General features: G+C 46.6%; 1 long non-coding RNA gene across 1 annotated transcript; it reads left to right on the top strand.

Annotated features, from left to right (window-relative positions):
• The first annotated feature begins 3,926 nt into the window (after positions 1–3,926).
• LOC114671496 (uncharacterized) lies at positions 3,927–4,833 on the top strand. The gene is made up of 3 exons (XR_003721535.2): positions 3,927–4,050; positions 4,136–4,215; positions 4,699–4,833. It is a non-coding gene; the product is annotated as an uncharacterized LOC114671496 (long non-coding RNA).
• Positions 4,834–23,673: the final 18,840 nt, after the last annotated feature.

Raw genomic sequence — 23,673 nt, 5'->3', positions numbered from 1 at the left:
AGGGACCTGGCACTTGTGCGGCAGAGACTGAGGGAGAAACTGTTGTGCAGTGTCAAACTATCTCTGGGTTTCCTCCAGGAATCTTTATTACAGATTCATTAACAGAGGTGTCAAAGGCACAGGAACAAGGATGTGCACCTCAGAAACACAGAGCTCAGTGGAAAATCAGTTTGCTTCTATTTGTTTAAAAAATGGAGGACTTTTATGCATAAATCTAAGACCTTCTTGAATCTAACATTCAAAGATCCGTATGCCACAGAAAGGAGGGTCTCAGAATGCCTGAGGATAGTATTTAAATCTGAAACATCGATATTGTTCGCCACAGTTATAGGGTCACCACAAACCAAGCATTCAATAAAAACGTGTTTGTTTACTAAGTAATCCAGAGATAAATTTTTTCCCCTCATAGTTCTGCTCATTTCTCCACTTCCTTCCCTCATTTACCACCCCTGGGGACTTCATTCACCTCTGGGTTCCTCAGAAACATCCCATGCTTATAGTTATAATAGATATTCTTTCTTTTTTGCCATTCTCTTTTATATTGGTGACTTTTCCTCTTGCTTAGATGTTAAATCTCTGACATCTTTGGTTGTTTTAGTATATATGATTACAAATTAGTGATCTTGGGATTTTTTTCTTGATGAAACCATCATTCAATGAATATTTTTTCACCTTCCTACTCTGTACCTGAGATTACAGTGATAAAATTATATAGTCCCCACTGCCCAGGAACTCAGAATCCTGTGAGGAAGGCAGACAGGTAAATGGAAAATGATAACACACTGTGACCTGCATCATGGGAGGCATGTGTATCAGGTGCCACAGCGGCAAGAGGAAGATGTCACAGGTGTGCCTGGGGAAGTGAGAGATGACTTCAGAGAGGAGATGTGGCGTGTTCCTTTCCTGTTGCTGCATAACAACAAACCGCCACAGACTTAGTGACTTAAAACAGTGTCAGTTTATTAGCTCCCAGTTATATGGATCAGAAGTTTGCACAGGGGCAAGGTTGAGTTCTCTACTCAGGGTATATTGCAAGGCTGAAATCAAAGTATCAGCTGGGCTGACTTCTTGCAAAGATCTTCCAAGCTCGTTCTTCTTTTAGGCACAATTCAGTTTTCTGTGGTTGTAGGATTGACATCCCCATTTCCTGAGCCTGCCTACAGTTCCGGAGGTCACCTGCATTCCTTCCATCCTTCCACATGACCCCTTCCATCCTGAAAGCCAGCGACAGAGACCTTCTTGCGTGCCAAACATCCTCCTACATCAGATCTCTGTCTAACTTCCTCTTTTGCTCCCAGCCAGAGAAAACTCTCTGCTTTTATTTTTATTTTATTTTATTTATTTTATTTTTTTGAGATAGGGTCTCACTCTGTCGCCCAGGCTGGAGCGCAGTGGTGCAATCTCGGCTCACTGCAATCTCCATCTCCCAGGTTCAAGAAATTCTCCTGCCTCAGCCTCCTGAGTAGCTGGGATTACAGGCGTGCGCCACCACGCCGGCTACGTTTTGTATTTTTAGTAGAGATGAGTTTTCACCATGTCGGTCAGGCTGGTCTCGAACCCCTGACCTCATGATCCACCCACCTTGGCCTCCCAAAGTGCTGGGATTACAGGCGTGAGCCACCGCGCCCAGCTTTGAAAGAGTGCATGTGATTAGATCAGGCACACTGACAATCTGTTCTTAACATCAACATTGTCACATAACATAGCCTGATCATAGGTGTATAATTCGTTATATTCACAGTACTGAGGGTTATGCAGGCTATGTACACCAGCCGTCACGGATCTGCAGGGACATCTTAGAATCTTGCTGGCCACATATCGTGCCATGGCTGGCAACTGAAACTTGAATGGGGGTAGTTAATTGCTGGAAGAAATAAGGATGGAGGAGTCTGCATTCCAGGCAGAGGGAATCCTGTGTGTCCAAGCTTGGAATTATGAGGGAACATGCCCTGCCTAGGAATGGCAAGAGTTGCTGGCCACTGGGTTTTGGGAGAAATGCAGGCAGGGGTGAAGCTAGAGAAGGAAGAGAGCTGCCAGGAGATTGGGAAGGAAGGATAGTAGAGCGGGCCAAACTGCTAGGAAGGGAGATAAAGGTCTAAAGGTCTGAACCACAGCTGTGGCCATGAAAATGATATGAGTACTGTTCGTTGGGATTCATTCAACTGCAATGAACAAGACACCTGGCCCAAAACAGCTTAAACCGTGAGATTAATTTTATCACATAACAAAAATCCAGTAGAGGGGTCCAAGGTTGCTTAGGGCTGTGAACAGGCATATTGAGAATCAAAAGATGGCCATCTCAGCTCCAAACATCATGACTTCCTACACAGAAAAGAAGGGGGAACCGTCCCTCTGTTTCTTTCCCTTACTCTTTTTTAAAATAAATTTTTTGTTTTAGAATGTTGACGAAAGAGTCAAACTCTGTAATTGAAGAGATTTGTTCTGAGCCAAGTATGAGTGACCATGGCCTGTGATACAGCCCTCAGGAGATCCTGAGAACATGTGCCCAAGATAGCCAGATTACAGCTTGGTTTTATACATTTTAGGGAGACATAAAGCACCAAGCAATACATGTAAGGTGTACATTGGTTCAGAAAGTCAGGACAACTGGAAGTGGGGACTTCCAAGTCATAGATGGATTCAAAGATTTTCTGATTGGCAATTGGTTGAAAGAGTTACTATCAATAGAAGATAATGTCTGGGTTATGGTAAGGGGTTGTGGAGACTGAGGTTTTGTCATGTGGATGAAGCCTCCCGATAGCAGGCTTCAGAAAGAATAGATCGTATGTGTTTCTTATCGGACTTAAAGAGTCTGTTCTATCAGGAATTCCAAAAGGGAAGAGGGTAGAATGAGGCATGTCCGGCTACCCCTTTCCATCACAGCCTGAAGTAGTTTTTTCAGGTTAACATTGGAGTGCCCTTGGCCAAGAGGAAGGATCTATTCAGGTGGTTGGGGGGCCTTAGAATTTTATTTTTTGTTTACAAGAACAGTTTTAGATTTAAAGAAAAAGTGAGACGATAGTACAGAGACTTCTATACCCACATTCAGCGTTCATATTCTCCTATTGATATGGTTTGGCTTTGTACCATCACCCAAATCTCATGTCAAATTGTAATTCCCAGTGTTGGAGGAGGGGCCTTGGTGGAGGTGATTGCCTCATGGGGTGGATTTCCCCCTTGCTCTTCTTGTGATAGCAAGTGAATTCTCACAAGATCTGGTTGTTTAAAAGTGTGTAGCCCTTCCCCCTTTGATGTTTCTCTCTCCTACTCTGCCACGGTAAGATGTGCCTGCTTCCCCTTTACTTTCTACCATGATTTAAGTTTCCTGAGGCCTCCCAGCCTTGCTTTCTGTACAGCCTGTGTAACTGTGAGTCAATTAAACCTCTTTTCTTCATAAATTACGCAGTCTCAGGTAGTTCTTCATAGCAGTGTGAGAACAGACTAATACACCGCTTATTGTGAACTTGTATTAGTATAGTACATTTGTCATAACGAGTGAACCAATATTGATGCATTATCATTAACTGAAGTCCATACTTTATTTAGATGTCCTCAGTTTTCTCCTAATGCCCTTTTTCTGTTCCAGGATCTCATCCAGGAGACCACACTATGCTTAGTCATCATGTCTTCTTAGGCTTCTCTTGGCTGTGAGTTCCCCTTGTTTTTGATGGCCTTAACAGTGCTGAGGAGTACTGGTTAGGTGTTTGGTAGAATAGTCTTCAATTGTGAATCATCTAATGTTTTTCTTATGATGACACTGAGGTTATGAGTTCTGGGGAAGGAGACCACTGAAGTAAAGTGCCATCTTTATCACATCCTATCAAAGGGAGTCCATTGTCTTAGTCCATTTTGTGCCACTATAACAAAATACCACAGACTGGGTAATGTGTAATGAACAGAAATTTATTTCTCACAGTTCTGAAGCCTGGGAAGTCCAAGATCGAGGGACTGACGTCTGGCAAGAACCTTCTTGCTGTGTCATCCTGGGGGGGAAGGGCAAAGAAAAGATGAGAGAAAGAGGAAGAAGAGTCAAACTCATCCTGTTATAAGGTACCCATTCCCTAGATAATGACATTAATCCATTCATGAGGGCTCTGCCCTCGTAACTTAATCATAACTTCAATACCTCTTAAAGGTCCCACCTCCTAACACTGTTGCATTGGGGATCAACTTTCCAAAACATGACCTTTGGGGGACATATTCAAACCATAGCAGGTATGTACTGTCAGTATGATTTATGACTTGGTGTTGAGCTTGATCACCTGCCTGACATAGTGTTTGTCAGGTTTCTTCCCCGTAAAGCTACTCTCTATTCACCTCTTTCCATACTATACTCTTTGCAAGGAAGTCACTATGCCCAGCCCACACCTAAGGAGTGGGGAGCTATGCTCCACCTCCTTGAGTTCAAAGTATCTGCACAAATTACTAGAAATTCTTCTGCATGTGAGATTTGTCTCTTCTCCCCTGTTTACTTATTATGTAATCTTTTATTTATATTAATATAGACTTGTGGGTATATATTTTATGCTCTGGGTTATAATCTAATACTAACATTACTTATTTTGTTGCTCTAATTATTCTGGGTTTGGCCATTGGGAGCACTTTGATTTGTCTCCTGTGTCCCTTTGATACACCTCATTATGTTTTTTTTGTGTGTGTGTTTTTGTTTGTTTGTTCATTTGTTTTTTTACTTTTCAGCACTTCTTTGCTTTCTGGCACTGCCAGCACTCCAAGATCATCTTGAATATTTCCTGTCCCAGTCTAAAATCAGCCATTTTTCCAAAGGACCTTGGTTTCTTTTGTTGCAGAATGGTGTTAGAGACCAATATCTGGTGCTGGGTGTGCAAAGGATTCTCTTTTCATTATGGATAGTATTTCCCATCAGCCTCCCAGCAGACTACTCATTTTGTTTTTGCAGCAATGTCTGCTAACTGTGCCCCCAAGTTTATTCTCCTCTTCCCATTGTAATCAAATTTTATCTGAGCATATAGGACTCCTATAATAAAGAGTTCATTCCCTAGCTCCCTTGCAACTAAATGTGACCAGGTGACTAAGTACTGGCAAAAGGGAAGTCAACTGAAGTGTGTCCATCCAGAGACCTTCATTGAGAGTCCCTTTCTTAAGAGACTACTGCTTTTACGTCTTTCCTTGTCCCTTCCTCCCACACTGGAGTACTTGCAGGCCATCTTGGAGAGTCAGGACATGGGGCCATACACAGGAATGGTGGCTCTGGGAGCAGAATCCCCTCCCTAATCTGGACCACAGGGCTGTGTACTTTCTCATGGGAGGTGTAAATGACTGTCCCAGTAGCTGAGCCGACTGCTAATAGTATTTTGTTGGCTGAGAATTGGGTCACATGGCTATGACATAGAAGTCAGGATCACCATGATGGGTTCAGCCCACCCGAGGTCCACCTGGGGCTGGGCACACTGCCTGGCTATATCTAAGCAGAAGCCGGGTTAGGTTACAAGGGAGCTGAGAGATGGATGGTTGTTGCCTAGCAGCCAACTGTGTTGGCCCTGAGAAGCTCGTGGAGAGGCAAGACTTGGGGGACCAGAGTGGATTGTAGGGCCTACCCCATATGTAAATGATCTTCCAAAAATCTGTTATGATTATCCCCAGGGCCACTTCACTGTTACAAGAAGCAGAACATTAGTAAATCTGATTTTTAAAAGTTCACAGTGCTGCCACAGCCAAACAAAAGTTATTTCTGGGATTTCTGCGTATGGAATGCCCACAAAATTTTCTAAGTGTGGAAAGAGGCAATGTGACAAGGTTTCTAACAGACAGTTGTCTTGAATTCTCTGTAATCTTGATCAGCTCTAATTCTTTTATCCATCAGTTGCTAGTACATTAACTTCTTACTTTAACATTATGTTTGTTATATATTTTCCATTGGTATATATATTTATAATAGAAAATATGGAAAACACAAGAAAAAGAAAAAACTCATTCCTTCTATAGTTCTCTTTCTATTCAGTTTTTCTCTAGTCATAAATCTTTCTTGTGCTGGTATTTTTTTATTTTTAGATACATTTTTAAATAGTTCTTAGGTATGAATAGTTGTGATCTGTCCTATACATGCAATTTTATATCTTACTCTTTTCACTTAACATGGCATAAGTAGTTTCTTTCTTCTTCTTTTTCTTTTTTTTTTTTTTTTTTTGAGACAGGGTGTCACTTTGTCACCCAGCCTGGAGTACAATAGCATCATCTCAGCTCACTGCAACCTTCACCTCACAGGTTCAAATGATTCTGTCACCTTAGCCTCCCAGGTAGCTGGGATTACAGGTGTGTGCCACCATGCCTGGCTAATTTTTGTGGGTTTTGTTGTTGTTGTTTGAGATGGAATCTCGCTCTGTCACCTAGGCTGGAGTGCAATGGTGTGATCTCAGCTCACTGCAACCTCCACCTCCCAGGTTCAAGCAATTTTCCTGCCTCGGCCTCCTGAGTAGCTGGGATACAGGTGCATGCCAGCACACCCGACTGATTTTTTTTGTATTTTAGTAGAGACGGGGTTTCACCATGTTGGCCAGGCTGGTCTCAAACTCCTGACCTCAAGTGATCCACCCACCTCAGCCTCCCAGAGTGCTGGGATTACAGGCGTGGGCCACCGCACCCAGCTAACATAAGTAGTTTCACTTATTTTCTCTTATACTTACAAACATAATTTTCAGTATCTGGAAGTATATTTAAAAATTTAACTTTATTCTAGTTTTTTTAATGAAAGATGTTCATGCAACTATGGACATAGTGCTCTTGATAACTTCTTGGCTGCTGGAAAACACAATGGCGAGAGAGTGGTTTTTGCCCTTAGTGCTTGAGGTAGAGTGAGCGAGCCCACCGGAGTACCTGTGCTAACTTCAACTCTGAGACATGAAACTCACACACTTGCCACGGAATGGCTGTCCCTTTCTTATTCCTTTAGCACTTGTCACAGCTGAACCTAATTTTGCTCACTTTACCAATACAATGCAAAGGAATGTTATGGATTGCTGTTGGGGGAGAGCTTCTATGTAAGAAAAGGACCCAACGGTCCTTCAATCACGTGAGCTATCTGAGTTAGTGCATTCTGAGTGATTATAGTAGAAGATAGGCTTTTAAAACATCAGATTTCTCAGGCAACAAAAACAAAAATAGACAAATGGAACTTAGTAAAACTAAAAAGCTTTTGCACAGCAAAGGAAACAACAGGATGAACAGACCACCTGTTGAATGGGAAAAAATATTTGCAAACTATTCATCCAACAAGGGGCTAATATCCAGAATATACAAGGAACTTGAACAATTCAATAGCAAAAAAATGAATAATCCCATTAAAAAGTGGGCAAGAAACGTAAATAGACATTTCTCATAAGAAGACATATAAATAAATGGCCAATGGTATAGAAAAAAAATGCTCAGCATCACTAATCATCCGGAAAAATGCATCAAAACCACAGTAAGTTCTGTATCAAAACAGGTCCATTTAAAAAAATGTTTAAATACAGTGAAATATCATCTTACCTATTATCATGTCTCTTGTTTAAAAGTCAAAAAATAACATGCTGGCCAGGATGTGGGGAAAAGGAAACTCTTTATTTCTTTTCTTTTTTTTTTTTTTTCAGATGGAGTCTCGCTCTGTTGCCAGGCTGGAGTGCAGTGGGGCAATCTCGGCTCACTGCAACCTCTGTCTCCCTAGTTCAAGCGATTCTCCTGCCTCAGCCTCCCGAGTAGCTGGGATTACAGGCACACTGTAATCCCACGCCCAGCTAATTTTTGTAATTTTAGTAGAGACGGGGTTTCACCATGTTGGCCAGGATGGTCTCAATCTCCTGACCTCGTGATCCACCCACCTCAGCCTCCCAAAGTGCTGGGATTACAGGCATGAGCCACCGCGTCCGGCCGGAAAAGGAAACTCTTATACACTGTTGGTAGGAATGTAAATTAGTACAGCCACTATGGAAAACAGTATGGAGATTTCTCAAAAGACTCAAAATAGGACTACCATATGATCCAGCAATCTCACTACTATAATCTCACTACTGGGTATTTATCCAAAATAAAGGAAATCAGTATATCAAAGGGATAGCTGCATTCCCATGTTTATTGCAGCACTATTCACAATAGCCAAGAGATGGGATCACCCAAGTGTTCATCAACAGTTGAATGAGTAAAGAAAATGTGGTATATATACACAATGCAATACTATGAAGCCACTGAAAAGAATGAAATCTTGTTATTTGTAGCAACGTAGATGATCATTATGTTACATGAAATACTCGAGGCACAGAAGGAAAAATATTATATGTTCTCATATGTGGAGCTAAAACATTTGATCACGTGGAGGTAGAGAGTAGAATGATAGTTACCAGAGGCTGGGAAGGGTGAGCGGTGAGGAGGAGGAGGAAAGAAAGAGAGGTTGGTTAATGGGTACAAACATACAATTAAATAGAAGGAATAAGTCCTGGTGTTTGATAGCACAGTAGGGTGACTATAATTAACAATAATATATATTTTGGAATGGTTAGAATAAAAGATTTGAAAAGTTTCTAACATAAAGAAACGATAAATGTTCAAAGCGGTAGATATCCTAAATACCCTGATTTAGTCATTGCACGTTGTATGCATGTATCAAAATATCACATGTACCTGATAAATATATACAATTATTATGTATCCTCTGGGCACAGTGGCTCGTGCCTGTAATTCCAGCACTTTGGGAGGCCAAGGCGGGCGGATTGCTTAAGCTATAGAGTTGGAGACCAGCCTGGGCAACATGGTAAAACCCTGTCTCTACAAAAAAAAAAAAAAAAGCTTGGGCCTGGGAGGCAGAGGTTGCAGTGAGCTGTGATTGTGCCACTGTACTCCAGTCTGGGCGCCAAAGTGAGACTCTCAAAATAAAAAAAATTACTATTTATTGATAAATTTTTTTAAAAAATATACCACATTGCTAACAAGGATAACCCATTTTTCAGAAGTTGGCTATTTGCTGGGAGCCTACTTATGTTCTTCAGCACTGCAGCATCCCCCTGACGGTCTGATGGTCTACTCCTTACTTCCAGTGTCTTTGTCTTGACAGCAAGAGGAGAATTGTCTGTTTCTTCCCCTCCTCCTGTTTAATTATCTTATTGTTTTCCTGTAATTTTCAATTCACATATAAGGAAAAAGCGGCAGAGAAAGGTCAGGTGGCTGTCACCAGACCCCAAGGACACTAAATGGAGCAGCCAGAGAGGACCTCAGAGCCACCTGACAGGCTCTCCCTCACTCCGTTCCATGGTACCTCCCAAATGCCCATCCCAGAGCCCCTCCCCATTGCCTAATGCACCAGGGCACCACTCCCTGTCTTGCCAACTTCAGCTGCCCCTCCCAGCATCTGGGCCTCTGCCTCCAAGATCCGCCTTGCCATCCTTGACACCACAGGCTGCCTTCATCCAAGCCCTCCGAGCCCCTCTCTGGGCGGTTTGGAGGATGCTAAACCCTCTCAGTGCACCATCCAGGGGGTCCACATTGCAGAAATGAGTGAGGAGGTAGTTATCGTCATCCTCACAGCTCAGCATACGCCTCGACAGTGCAATGTAGGTTCTTCCCCAACTGCTTCCTGCAAGTCAAGTCACAAAGGTTGGCTTTGGTTCTTCACCATGGGCTAGCCTGGCCGAAGCTCAGCTGCGCAGAGTCTGTCCTGAGAAGCAGCAATGCCGCTGTCCCCGGGCCCTCCAGACTGCCAAGGCTGCTCAGTTTGAGAAAGCAGGCTCCCTGTGGCCTCACGCTGCCGGCTGCCGGCTGGGCCAGGCAGCTCTGGCCGGGCTGCACCGTGAAGAACGCGAGGGTCGGCAGAGACCTGTGCCTGCGCTTCTCAGCCTGAGTGTCTGGAAGACAGAAAAAGGCATCCTGCTCCCAAGATTATGGTGGAGGCTTGCAGGGTGACACACACGAAAGCCACTGGAGATATACGGCACTTGTTCCCACCCATTGCCCACAACAGGCCCAAGACTGCCTCAGCCCCGGTGGACCCCAGAGCCAGCAGGCTCTTCAGAATGCAGGGCGCCAGACACCATTGGAAGGCGTGGTTCTTTTCAGAGAACCGGACTCTGAGACTGTGGCCTCCCACTATGAGTCACCACCTCTGATTCCTGAAGTCCCCTCCAGGCATTGGCTGTCTCCCAAGCCAGCCAGCTGATCAGCCTTGAGGACAGCAGAGTGTCTGCCAGGAGAGATCTGTGAAGTTTCCCATCACTGTGGCAGTCCACCTTGTGGAGGCCCTGAGGCCACCCTTCTCCATGTGTCCCCACACTGTCCCTGATGTTCCAACCATCCTGGAAAACCAGCCTCCCAGGTCCTCTGTCATGGAAGTAACTCACAGCAAGGCAAAAAGAGCTGAAAGATTTATAAATGTGTAAAATTTACAAAAGTCTTTCTTTCTTTCTTTCTTTTTTTTTTTTTTTTTTTGAGGCAGAGTATCACTCTGATGCCCAGGTGGAGTGCAGTGGCACAATTTTGGCTCACTGCAACCTCCACCTCCCGGGTTCAAGCGATTCTCCTGCCTCAGTCTCCCAAGTAGCTGGGATTACAGGTGCCTGCCACCACACCCGGCTAATTTTTGTATTTTTAGTAGCGACAGAGTTTTGCCATGTTGGCCAGGCTGGTCTCGAACTCCTGACCTCAGGTGATCTGCCTGCCTCGGCCTCCCAGAGTGCTGGGATTACAGGCATGAGTCACCCTGCCCAGCCTACAAAGGTGTTTCTGAGTAGAGAAACCACTGCCTGGTTGGACTGACTGCCCAGTTCCACCACCCTGTGGGCCCATGAGTGAGCTCGCTGCACTTGTTATAGACATCCTACCACCAGCAGCCTGATTTTGCTGAGTCCGTAGCTTACAAGTTCAATCTCATGGCCCCGCCTTTCACCTCACTTGCTGCCTTAAAAACCTGCAGACTGAGGTGGCCTAGAAGCTGTGACATCCCAGTACCCAGAAGTTCATCTCACACCCTGATCTTGGTTTCTAAATGTCATTCTCTACTAAAAGGTACCAAGGCTGGTACAGGAGAAGAGCAGGAGCTTGGAATATCTTATACATGAGAGTAAGGAAGTGCTCAGAGAATCACAGGAGCATGTTAAAAGGACATAGAAGTCAGTTTAATGAGACTGCTTTTGGCCAAAGTTGGAACACATCAAACATTAAAACAATGATGGTAATGGATTAGATTCCGTAGAATAAAATCCTTGAGGATATAGTGATGTAAACGTAACTGAGGAAGAAGGAAAAGCTCTCCCTAACAGAATAATACAACTAGCAAATGGGAAAGGAATGGAGTTAGGAATTCATGGTGGGTATTCAGACTAGCGGGTGAAAGCTTGATGAATCAGATTCTTAGTCTCAATGTCCCTCCTTTCAGTTTAGTAATTATAGTGGAGTAATCGTGACTTTCCAGTGGAGAAACCTGGCCAACACCACCTTCACAAAACTAACAAAATCCTTGCAGACCTGCAGCTTAAGTTCCCAGAAGTCAGCTGCTGAAATGCCTTCAAAGAGTGACCTCTCAGCGTGCGGTGCTCACAACTTGGGCTCAGTGTCAGTCTGTTTCTGCAAGCTACAAACCTGAATGCAGTGGAATTCAGCCCATATGTGGTAATTTATCTACCAGTCAAGGACTTTTGACTCCAAAAATTACCTCTTTTGTACAAGTGACCACCTGGTGTACAGCTCAGACATGGCTTTGAATTTTTGCCATGCTGTGTGAGCTCAGGCAAGCTGCTTCACCTCTCTGAGCTTCAGTCTTTTATCTATAAAATGGGAATGATAACAATATCTTAATTAATGAAACAGCAATTCCAGTGTTAGGTATTTCCTCAGGAGAAATGAAAACATGTCCACACAAATAATTGTACATGTATGTTTCTACATGCTTTATTCATGATAGTCATAAACAACCTAAATATTCATCAACTGGTTAGCAAAGAAAGGAACAAACCACTGATGACATGAACGAATTTCAGAAGTATTGTGCTCAGTGAAAGAAGCCAGACAAAAATTAACATCTTACATAAATTTCATTTATACGAAATTCTAATAAAGGCAAAACATATAGCCAGGGGCCAAGAGTGGAGGATGGTCTGCAAAGAGGCAAGAACTTCCTGGGTTGATGGGAATACTCTGTGTCATGAACATCGTGACCTGGGCAGGACAACTGTGCAGACAGCAGGCCCAGCCAGGGAGCAAGCTGGCAAGGCGTTCTGCAGCTAAGGTGAGTACCAGGTGACGCAAGGTGGAATAAGAAAAGTGCCCTTTGGAGGAGTCACTTATGAGGGGAATGGGGAGCAGGGCAGCAGGCCCCGTCTGCTGCTGGGAACCGGGCGCACTCCCGCCAGTCGCAGGAGCTGGGTCCGCCCACCCCTTCTGATCCAGTGTCCGGCCGTCATGCCCGCTCCACCGCCCTCGCCTAGCCCCCGCGGGTGGTAAACGTCCAGTCCAGCAGCGTGCCCCTGCTTCCTTCCACACCCCTGGCCTGCCCAGCGCAGCTACGCCCAGCCCGCGTCCGTCCATCCAAGACCGTCCTCGTGAAGGCAGTGCCCTGGCACGCAGGGCTGGGAGCCCTTAGCTGAGGATCGAGCTGACTGCACCAGGAGACGCTGGGAGGAAGGCCGAGGGGCGCAGAGGAGAGGCAAGGAAAAGACAGCAGCCCAAGAATCAGGCCTCCCTGTTACAGCAGGAGTCGCATCTATTTATATATGTTATGTCTTATTGCTCGGCAACCAGCTCTCGGCCCGGGCGTGGGCAGGGAGGAGGGGGTCTCCTGGTGCAGCGGCTTGGCGTGACTCATCCGCCGCGCACTCTGGCCTCCGGGCCTAGGTTAACAGACTCCCGGGTTTCACGCTGGGCCCAGGCGGCCAGGCCCTCCCTGCTGAGGAATCTGGGTTGGGGCAGTGCCAGCTCCCTGCTTCTCACCTGGCCCCAGAAGGGGTAGCGGGAGGAGTGTGGGTTCATAGAGGCAGGTGGACCACCTCTTGGCTCCTGGCTCTGCCACCTGTACACTGTGTAGCCCTGGACGAGTCACAGCCTCTGACATCAGCCTGCTTATACTGTAAAAGGAGAGTGTGAGATCATGTTGGAGGAGACTGTACAGTGAAATCTAAATGCATTTTAACTCTTCACACACCCTCTCCCATGCATTTGACAGGAAACTGCAGCCCAGGGCAAAGTTGACTGATTTCCCAAAGTCAACTAATTTGTATTCGGAGGAGGCAGGATTTGAACCAGGGCCTCTGTGGTTTAGAGCCCTGTGTATCTTATCACTGTAACGCCTACCTCATGCCCACAAAATGCCTACCCATCCAAGGGGTGCAGAACTTGTAGGTTCCTGGGCTCACCCAGTGGATTCTCTAGAGTCAGCCCCTCCAAGGATGGGGGAGTACAGTATTCTGTCTGGTGTCAGGGTCGTGTGTCTCGTCAGAAAAGCCCTGCCCTGGATGGTCTCAGGAATGAGGTACAGCTGTCTGCCCACCTCAGCCTGCCTCCCCTTGCCCTCAGCCATTCACTTGAGACGCTAACCCCGTTATATACCTGAGTCACCTAATAGGGTGTCTTCCAAGCACTGCACAGTGTCCGATTTTGACTACCAGCTTTCTTATGGCTACAGAAATCCCTTGTTTGAGTCAGTGTGGTGGATCCAGATCTGGCCATGTCACTCCTCCACTCACAGCATTTCAATGGCCCCCCTTGCTCACAGGGCTAAATTTAAACTCCAGTATGTGGCAAGCACACAAGGGCCTCCATCATGGCCTCTGCATCTCCAGCCCTCCTTGTCATTGTCATCAGCCACTCTTCTCCAGCCCCCAAATTCTCAGGAGCTCCTTGGACCCTCCCATCCTGCAGGCCTCCATACCAAGCTCTCCTAAGACCCTCCTGGCCTTACCAGGCTGGCATAAGCCTTCCTTCTCCAACAGTGGCACAGCACTGTGCCAGCAGGTTCTCAGAGCTTATTACAACTCGGGGAGGCAGGTCCCACCCCCATTTTATGGGGAAGGAAACTGAAGCTCAGGAAGGTAACCTTCCAAAGGTCACGTTCCCGCTTGCCTCAGCACCTCCCCTGCCCACCCTGTGCACATCTCCATTACTGCCAGGTCCTGCCCAGGCGGTGGCTGTTTGTATGTCTCTCTCTCTGGGAGACTGATGCCCCTTCGCCTTGCATGCCTGCTCTCCACCTACTACTATCTAAGGACATTTGCTGAGTAAGTGGATGAATGAACAGATTATGGACAAAACATTTATTTTAAAGAGCTTAAGGCCTCCATAATAAGGAATTTGGGGCTTTTGAATAAAGGCAGGAAATCTCTGGTTTAAGACCCGTAGGCTAATTTCATCCAGCTCTTGACACTTAAATAGAAAGTCTACCCTTCTTATTCAGACCCATTTCTCTCCATAGCTATAAAAATGTGGCGCTGTTTGGCAGGCCCTTAGTAAACGCACCCTGAAAAGCTGCAGCCTTTGAGCACTCACTCCCCTTTTTAGGGCCTCACTTTTCCATTTGCATAATAAGAGTATGGCAAACTAGCAGGAAGTAACCTGCATAAAATAGACAATTGAATGTGTCGCACATAACAAGAGTGAATACTGTGCCATAAAATTTTGAATGTATGTCTGTATGGTAGGTCATGGTATAAAATAGATTTTTTCTTTGCTGCGGGTGGCAATCAGGAGAGTTTGAAAGCCCCAGCATAAGATGGTCTCTGCAGCCTCCCCCCCCCCCCCCCCCGGCTCTGAGCCTTAAGGATGTCATGATTGGGATTTGGAGTGCAGCTGGATCCCTGCACACAGGCCCACCACACCAGTGAGTGTGGCGCAGTGAGAGCTCATGTTATTTGACAGTCCATCTTCATCTGTTCCACTGTTCTTCAGTTTGAGAAAAGGAAACAAAAATTGTACACATGGTCAAAAAAATAGAAAAGTAGACCTTTTCTGCTTTTATTATTATAATTTTTAAAGTATTAATAATAGATGCCCATGATTTTTTAAAAGTAACAATTTTTCCTCTCCCTCCCAACTGCAGCCTCCAGGTGTACACCCTAGAGGCAAGTTCTGCCAGTGCTGAATCCACAGGCTGTGCTCCCCACAGGGGCTCCCAGCCAAGGACTGAGCGGCCAAGCTGCCCTCCCTCTCAGAGTCTGTCTGTCCCTCTGCCCCTCGCCTGGGCCCTGCAGTCCGACCGCTCCTTCCCACACTGTCCCGCCTGTCAGCACAGTTCTGCATTTTCATTTGATCAAGTTAAATCTGACTAGTGCCCAGATCTCACTTTCTCAATACCATCCTCCAGCAAAACAAGTCAGGGCTCTTAGAGAAACAGTTGATTCCATGGCTGGGACAGGGAGAGTACCAGATGAGCCTGGAGCACCTTGTGCCAGAATGTAAGGAAGGGATCAAGGACTGATGGGGCGTGTCCAAGGACATAGGAGCACATAGGAGTCAACTAAGGAGATCCCAATATCAGGTACAGATCCCAGATCTGGTACAATTTGAGTAAAAATAATTGCAATGAATTATAACCCATAGAATAAGAGAAATATCCAAGAGTTCATACAGATACAAAAATAATGGAATAAATACACATGGGGGAAAGAGTTTTTTACAGCAGAATTCCAATTAATAAATATAGAAAGAGCGATGTACAAAGAAAATCACCATTTGCTAAAAACTGTGGTAATAACTGTGGCAGCCAGCAATCATCAACCGATGCTAAAATTAGTAGGCAAAAATATGATGAGAAACAGGATATTTACATACTCATAAAGCATCTCCCCCACAGGATATTTATTAATTACAAAGGGAAAATAGCAACTTTCCAGTGGAGAAACTTCAGAGAGATGCCACTTTAACCAAGTGATCAGAGCTACCATGACCAGTCATGAGATGTATCATCACCCCTCCCCTGACAGAGGGTCCTGAGAGGCGCACAGCATCACTTCAATGGCATTTGTGCCAAAAAAATGCATATCCTCAATCTAATACTGAGAAAACATCAGACAAATCCAAAGCGAGAAACGTCCTGTAAAATAGCTGGCCAGTGTCACAGCGACAAGGAAAGATGAGGGAACTGCCCCAAATGGGAGGAGACAAGTGCCATGTTGGATTCTGAATGAGATCCTGGACTGGAAACAGGACACCAGTGGAACCCAGGGGCAACGGCAGGGAGAGATGCAGGACCCAGCTGGGACATCTGCTTTCGGGAATCTGCTTTCATCCCCAGCGGCAATCCAAGATGCACCCCTCTGCCAACCACAGCAGTATGTGATTAGATGCAATGGAGGCTTCAGGATCAGAATGATCCAGCAACCTGGCTCTGTTTCTCTCTGATTTCTTTAACTACACCATCTTCTGGGGCTGTCTTTGTTATCAGGCTGCCTTCTTCCTGATGGCCAAATGGTTCTAGAAGTTTCAGATCCCATGCCTGCTTGCCACTCTGGAGGAGACTGGGGGCTCCTGTGGTAGTTCTCTCCTTAAAGAACAGGAGCACGTTTCTTCCCCAGAAGTCTCCAAACTTACCTTCATATTCCACTGGGCTGAATTTGATTACGAGCCCATTCCTGAAGTAAATCTTGGGCCAGGAAATGCTATGCGCAGGTTGGCAAATACAATGAGATCACTCTCTGAAAAATCAGCGTCCACAGCCCCCACTCAGGAGCTGCGGGCAAGGGGCTGAGCAAGGGCCGGCTTTCCCTGAAGCATGTGTGGACAGGCAGATACCTGAACAAAACTGGGGTGCTGTTAGGAAGGAAGGGGAGAATGGAAGCTGGGCGGGCAACAGCGTCCACAACTCCAAGCAGTGTTCTCTCCTGTAATAATTGCCTTCCCTGATGGAGTTTCCTGCGGAGCCAGGAGTGTGCCTGCAGCAGGCACGGACTTTCTGGTTTTCCCGATGGCTGTATTTCTTACTCCCAGTGAGCCAAAGGGCACTTTCTCCTTTATACAGCAGGCTCTCAAGAGTTGATTTAGAACAAGCCAGACCAAATGTGGGGGCTCAGGCAATGTCAGGTTTCTCTGTCCTGGAGAGAGGGATTCACAGTGGCAACCACCAGCTAGGAGATTTTTCAGGTCCCATGTCCTAGAGGAGGTTCCTCCAGGGCCTTCCAAGCCCAAATAGTCCCAAAGGCCGACTTCATTAACCACCTACACCCAACACGTAAGTAAGCTGATTTGTGCTGCTTCGTATTGTTCTCCAACTACATTAGAATCTTCTCCAGGCCAGAGTCCAAGTCCCATCTTAATTACTCTTGGTTTTTGGTATATCTCCCCCAAAAGACCTTACATGCTCTGGGAGATAGGGACTGAAGAGGTGTTGAGAGGTAACTGCATACCTCTCACTTCTCAGGAACTGCCAGTTCCCTGGGCAGAGCCAGGACCTGGGACAGACCTGCCTGCTGATGAGATGGCTCCAGATCATCTGCAGGCCAGATTTGGTGCTGTGGACAATGTCAGAGGGGACAGTCTGCAGGACAGCAAACAGCTTTCAACAATTTTGACATGATCAATCGGTGAGACTACTCAGAAGACTGTGTTAGAATTCCGAATTGGGGCCGGGCAAAGTGGCTCATGCCTGTAATCCCAGCACTTTGGGTGGCCAAGGCAGGTGGATTGCTTGAACCTGAGAGTTCGAGACCAGCCTGGGCAACATGGAGAAACCCTATCTCTACTAAAAATAGAAAAATCAGCTGGGTATGGTGGTGTGCGCCACTCAGGAGGCTGAAGTGGGAGGATCACCTGAGCCTGGGATTCAGAGGTTGCAGTGAGCTGAGATTGTGCCACTGCACACCAGCCTGGGCCACAGAGTGAGACCCTTCCTCAAAAAAAAAAAAAAAGAAAAGAAAAGAAAAAGAAAAGAATTTGAACTGGGTACTAGGCATAGTACCTGAGTGATGAAATAATCTGCACAACAAACCCCCATGATACAAGTTTACCTATATAACAAACCTGCACATGCACCCTGAACCTAAAATAAAAGTTTACCGAAAAAAGAAAGAAAGAAAAAGAAAAGAAAAGAAAAAAAAATTTCAAGACCTAGGATCAGAAATCAGCTCCTTGGCCAGGCATTGTGGCTCATGCTTGACCAAGGCAGGAGGATTGCTTGAGCCCAGGAATTTGAGACCAGCCTGCGACTTCGTCTCAGAAAAAAATTATATATAAAATAAAGCATTCTGAGGCTTCATCCACTCCTCACTCCTCAGAGAAGTACTGAAGCTAGCTAGAGATTTCTGCAGGGTGTGGAATGGGGAGAATGGCAGCGTGACTGTGTGTCACATTTGTTTCTGACACCTTTTGGTAGGTTTGAAATGCTTTTAAATAAACATTTTTAAGTAATATATGTGACAAAAATTCAACCAGCAGCGAAGTAGAGTGAAAAGTCCTCCTCTCATCCCTAGTGCCCTCTCACCCCAGGTAATCCCAGTTACCAGGATTCAGTGCACATCCAAACACAAACAACACAAACAAACACAAACCGTGGTGTGTTTCTTGCCCATGGAGGCTCTGTCTCGGGTCCATGGGAATCAGTGGGAGTTGTGGGTCCCAGCTCTTTGAGAGGCTGAGGCAGGAGGATCGCTTGAGCCCAGGAGTTTTTTGAGACCAGCTTGAACAACATAGTGAGACCCCATCTCTACAAAAAAATTAAAAAATTAGCCAGGTGTGGTGGTCCATGCCTGTAGTCCCAGCTACTTGGGAGGCTGAGGCAGGAGGATCACTTGTGCCCGGGACGTTGAGGCTGCAGTGAGCCGTGTTCGCGCCACTGCACTCCAGCTTGGGTGACAAAGCAAGACTCTGTCTCAAAAAAAGTAGTCATGGAAGCTGAGAGCAGGAAGCCTCTGGCCAGCAGGTGAGCAGGCCCTTTCCTGCTGCTGTGCATTGTATTTAAAAGAGAAAAGACATGCCTGATAGCTTCAAAGGTGTTCCTCACACAGCAGGTTGCAACCTATTAATAGATCCTAAAATCAGTTTAGTGTTTCATCACTGTCATCATCAAAAACCACCACCACCACCACCAAAAAAAACCCAGAATAGAGAGTGTAAAGAGTGCATCCCTGCAGTCCTGTATAGGGAGAAATACGGTTTTGTGGAACTTGGTTGCGATGTAAAATGTACTTCTTAAGAGAAATACAGGGCTGAGGTTTTTGACATAAAGTTTGAACAGGACCACCTTAAGCCACAGTGTAGACTTTCCATAGGCCAAAACCTGGATCACCAAGACAGTGTGCCGCGGGCTGCAGGCCACACTCCTGGGAGCCTCAGGTAACCTTGTGCAGGCCTGACTTCGAGACACTCTGAGGATGAGCTGGTTCCTGGGTAGCCTCCCCTCCCCCTCTCCCCGCGTGCCCTCCCTCCCTCTTTCTGCTCCTCTCTCTCCTCATCCCCTCTCCGAGTTGCTGCCTCCTCCTCCCCCCCCCCTCCGAGTTGCCTGCCCCGCCCCCTCCTCCTCCCCCGGCCCCGCTCCGCGTCCGTCCCGCCTTCCGCCTCCTTGTCTCCCCCTCTCCCCGTCCGCGCCGTCGGCGTCCCTCCCGGGCCCAGACGCGGCGCGGTCAGGGGGCGCTGACTCACAGGCTGACTCAGCTGCAGGCGCGCCGCCAGGCGACGCAGCGGGCGGGTGGCCGGGCGCCGGCGGGCTCGCAGCCGGGCCGCTGCCAACGGTGCTGGCGGAGGTGGGGGCGTGGCGCGGGATGGGCCGCGCGGGCCCTGCTGTGGCACCGCCCGGCAGCAGCCGCCCCGCCGCTGGGGCGCCCTGGAGGCTCGGCCCTCCGTGGGGCCGTAACACCGGCGCAGCGGGGCGCGGTGGCCTCGCCAGAAGCTGAGCCTGGGAGGACGGCGGCCCCGGGTAAAGGACGGTGCCCTGGAAACGCGGGTCTCCCGGGAGCAGGGGACAGGAGGGAGACCCCGGCTCTCCCAGGCCTGCTGCCCCGGGGCCTTCAGACTGCCAGACTCTCCCCGCCAGCGGCCTGGAGGGGGACGCGCAGACCCCAGCTGGGAGGGGGCGCTGGCTACGTAGATCCGTTTGGGCCGCCTGCCTGGAAAGGTCCAGGTCCGGGCCTCCCCTCCTCTTCACACTGCCCCGGAACTCCAACTGCCCTCACCCTCGCCCCCACCCCCCCCGCCCCCGCCCCCACCACCACCACCCCCAGCTCCTCCTGGGCGCCTGCGGTCCAGCTGAGGCCCGCCTCCTCCAGGAAGGTTTCCTGGAGAGCCTGTCCTGGGTTAGGCCCGCCCAGGCCCACCTGGGGCGACTTATTTAATGTCACCTTCCGCCTTGCTCTCTGGTTTTTTTGTGTGTATCTGGCTTCACCACCAAACTGAGCCCCTTGCGGGCAGCGACCGGGTCTTAGGTCTTAGTTGGCCCTTAAGCTTTAGGGCTTAGAGAAGACCCAGGCGGACAGGAGATGGGACGTGTATTCAACGACACACTTTAGAGATCCATCCCGGAACACAGCCATACCAGATCAAAAAAAAATCAACATAATATAGTATGTTAAAAATTACTGTAGGCCGGGCGCAGTGGCACACGCCTGTAATCCCAGCACTTTAGGAGGCTGAGGCGGGAGGATCACTTGAGCTCAGGAGTTTGAGACCAGCCTGGGCAACCAATATAGTGAGACTCCGTCTGTACAAAAATGAAAAAAAATAGCCGAGCGTGGTGGCTTGCACCTGTAGTCCCAGCTACCTGGGGAGGCTGAGGAGGGAGGACCCTTTGAGCCCAACAGGTCCAGGCTGCAGTGAGCTGTGATGGTGCTACTGCACTCCAGCCTGTAAGACAAGGGGAGACCCTGTCTCTAAAAAATAAAAACTAAATAGTATACACATATGGTGCTTATTTGAAATATACATATTGTGTGTTTTTTACCTTTCTTCTATATAAATGCTATTATTTAAAGAAAACAACAATATGATTAGTTCACAGTGGCTATTAGTAATAATAGGACTAATAACAAATAACATGTGTGAGAAAAATACAAAAATAGTTTTATAATGTTTCTTCCTGTCTGGTGATTTAGCAATTTATTTTAACTCATTATTAGATACTTAAATTTTGTACCAAAATACATAAATGTAAGACTTTAAAAATGGTGAATATAATAGGAGTATTTAAAAAGATATTACTAATATTTAATCAAAAATAACAATGACGGGCTGGGCGTGGTGGCTCATGCCTGTAATCCTAGCACTTTGGGAGGCCGAGGCGAGCCGATCACTTGAGATCAGGAGTTTGAGACCGGCCTGGCCAACATGGTGAAACCCTGTCTCTACTAAAAAAACAAAAATTAGTCTCTCGTGGTGGCACCCGCCTGTAGTCCCAGCTACTCAGCAGGCTGAGGCAAGAGGACTGCTTGAACCTGGGAGGTGGAGGTTGCAGTGAGCCAAGATCACGCCACTGCACTCCAGCCTGGGCAAGAGTGAGACTCCATCTACCAAAAAAAAAAAAAAAAAGAAGCCGGGCGCGGTGGCTCAAGCCTGTAATCCCAGCACTTTGGGAGGCCGAGACGGGCGGATCACGAGGTCAGGAGATCGAGACCATCCTGGCTAACATGGTGAAACCCTGTCTCTACTAAAAAATACAAAAAACTAGCCAGGCGAGGTGGCGGGCGCCTGTAGTCCCAGCTACTCGGAGGCTGAGGCAGGAGAATGGCCTAAACGCGGGAGGCGGAGCTTGCAGTGAGCTGAGATCCGGCCACTGCACTCCAGCCTGGGAGACAGAGCAAGACTCCGTCTCAAAAAAAAAAGAAAGAAAGAAATTTTGGTCCTACGATACAGTAGGATATTTTGACTCTTGATTTCCTTGCCTGCAGCCTTTAGTAGGAAGTTCTTCCTTGATGTAGTGATGAAACTGAACATAGTTAAATGGAAAATCCTTTGACTTGTAGCTCTGCTCTTAGAGAGTCCACAGTACACTGACTCCTGAGGTCAGTCCAGTGTGAAGGCCTCAAGCTGTTATCTCAACAAAAGCGTTTGAGAATGAAATACTTAGGATTGTACCTACCAGCAACAGCAGGGTTTTAGATTTGTAGGGGTTCGTTTCCAGCTGTCCAAAGATGTCCATTCACTTTGCATCTGCAGGCTGGTTTAGGTAAACCAGCAGTTTGTCATCTTTTGCATCTATCATGTAGGATATCCATGGCTAAGATATCCATCCTTTTTGAACTGGTTTTTTTTTTTTTTTTTTTTTTTTTTTTGAGATGGAGTCTTACTCTGTTGCTCTGACTGGTGTACAGTGGTGCAATCTCAGCTCACTACAACCTCAACCTCTCAGGTTCAAGTGATCCTCCGGCCTCAGCCTCCCAAGTAGCTGGGAGTACAGGCGTGCGCCACTACGCCTGGCTAATTTTTGTATTTTTAGTAGAGACGGGGTTCACCATGTTGGCCAGGTTGGTCTCAACCTCCTGACCTTAGGTGATCCGCCCACCTCAGTCTCCCAAAGTGCTGGCGTGAGCAACCATGCCCGGCCCTTTTTGAACATTTCTGAGCACACTGGATGTCATTGTAAGTTAAACCTCTCTGTCTCTCTCCCTATCTGTCTGTGTCTCTCTCAGGAAAAATAGTTTTAAAGCACAGAGATACTTTGAACTTGTGAAGTTGAAGTTGAATTCCAAATAAGTTACAGTTTTAGTAAAGAAGTGAGGAAGTCTTGTTTAAATTGGCTGTCCTTTTCTGGTGACATTTTGGTTTCGTTTCCAAAAAATGAGTCATTTTTCATTATTTGAGCTTTGTCACTACCTACCTATAACATCGACAACTCAGAGTTCATGCTTTTCCACAGCCCTTATGGGCTCCTCAAAGATCATCAGGCAGTTTTGGAGGAACAACTTATAAATTTCAGTTTGACTGTTTAACCATAATGTTTTTCTCTATTTTCATTCTTAATATATTTCCAAATTAGACAAGGACATTCTTCTTGTCCCATGCTTTGAAAATATGGTTGTATAGCAGGCTGCCTTTTTACCCTGGCAACAGTGACAGCCCTCGTGTAGGCACATGTCCAAAGGGGGCCATCTCCTTCCATTTCTGGAATGTGAAAAATCTCATTAAGTGCTTTTTCATGCTTTGAGGGAACTGAAAAGCACATCAAAGCTTTCATTTGGAAAGCATCAATATCGCAGGGAAGCAAACTCCACCCCCTTTTACTGCTGTGTACAAAGTGTGCGGGACACTTAGTGGCTAACATTTTTAACTTTTCTTTGGTAAAGAGTTCATAGACTGCATGGAATTTGCAAAAAATTTACATTTGCACCGTCTGCCAAATAGGCAGATGGGCAAAGTCATGTTTGTATTTGGACAAGATAGCATCAACATTCTTTTTTTTTTTTTTCTGCAGGTGGATTAAAATCTTCATAGAAATAAAAAGGATGATTTGAAACTCCTTTTTTTCCAATCAAAGTGTTTACAAGTTAGGAGAACTGTTTTTCATTGCGATGATTGGATGCAGCACTTGGTTACTGTAGAAAGCATGACTGTTGGTGGAGTCTGGCAGAATCCACTGCATGTTGTCAAGGGCCAGTACAGCTGCCATCAACACTTCTCCCTTTGTTCCCCCACATGATAGTTGAGTTACAGCCTGTGAATGAGGAAATGTGCCTCTGCTCAGTTTCAAAAAACAATCAAAGGAGCAGCACAATCACACAAATTCATTTTTGTAGTATGCCCTAGCTAATTCAGCAGCCACTATTTTCA

The sequence above is a fragment of the Macaca mulatta genome, chromosome 12, assembly GCF_049350105.2.
Source record: "Macaca mulatta isolate MMU2019108-1 chromosome 12, T2T-MMU8v2.0, whole genome shotgun sequence".
NCBI classification, from domain to species: domain Eukaryota; kingdom Metazoa; phylum Chordata; class Mammalia; order Primates; family Cercopithecidae; genus Macaca; species Macaca mulatta.
Note: the sequence above shows the minus strand (reverse complement) of the source record. Positions and strands in the feature narration are given on the sequence as shown.